Below are 879 nucleotides of genomic sequence, written 5' to 3' on the forward strand. Positions count from 1 at the left end.
AATTATAGCATTTGGGAATATTAAGCACATGAAAATAATATATATTTCAAGGATATAAACATTATAGGATACAACAAATATAGTTACTACTCATAGTATTATGTGACAAAAAGGAAATTGGGGTGTATATTGAAGTAAATGTTCATGAAACAACATTTTAAATAAAAACAAAAAATATGAGACATTGCACATCCTGCTTATTTGAGAAGCATCTTTGAGGTTATTGTATGAGTTTCAAAAGTCAATTAAACCATACAAATACCTTTTAATATGCTCTAATATAATAAAATTATTGATTAGTAGGTAATTATAAGCAAAGAATGATAAATCAATAGACAATGGAATAAATTAGCACAAAGCCTTTATCATAGGTGGTATCACTGTCTTTAACTTTCTAATCTATTAAACCTTGGGCCAAAATATCACCCCTTCTTTATAAATTACTCAGACACTAATGTTCTGTTATAGAATCAAAACATAATCTCAGAAATGTGAAGAGGTTGATGTCTTGTCTTAGGGTCCTATAAATACGCCTAATGAATTCAGGTGATTGCTAAGGCTATTGGTTATTTTTCAAAACATGACAGTAAAGTTCTAACAGATAGCACTGGAATGACAGCCACCTGAATGCCAATGATGGTGCTTCAGGGCCTCTGCAGGTTGAGGCAGTAAGTCTGCGCAGGAACACTTGACCATCCCTGGGAGGGACAGCCCCATGAATGAGATCTCAGAGGAGCCCTCAGATCTGAATGAGCAGAAGCCTTGATGGGCCTGGATGATGATGAGTTAAGCCCGGTATAGCAGCAAGAGGACCAATATTGTTGGGCAACGTGGGTCTTTCTTCTATCAGAGAGAAGCAGAGACAGGACAACCTATGTG

At 35.7% G+C, this 879-nt stretch overlaps 1 pseudogene; it reads right to left on the reverse strand.

The window, feature by feature from the left end:
* The window catches only part of LOC116087273, a 6,500-nt pseudogene that overhangs the window by 1,777 nt on the left and 3,844 nt on the right, over nucleotides 1–879 (reverse strand).

Source organism: Mastomys coucha, chromosome X (assembly GCF_008632895.1).
Source record: "Mastomys coucha isolate ucsf_1 chromosome X, UCSF_Mcou_1, whole genome shotgun sequence".
Lineage (NCBI taxonomy): Eukaryota > Metazoa > Chordata > Mammalia > Rodentia > Muridae > Mastomys > Mastomys coucha.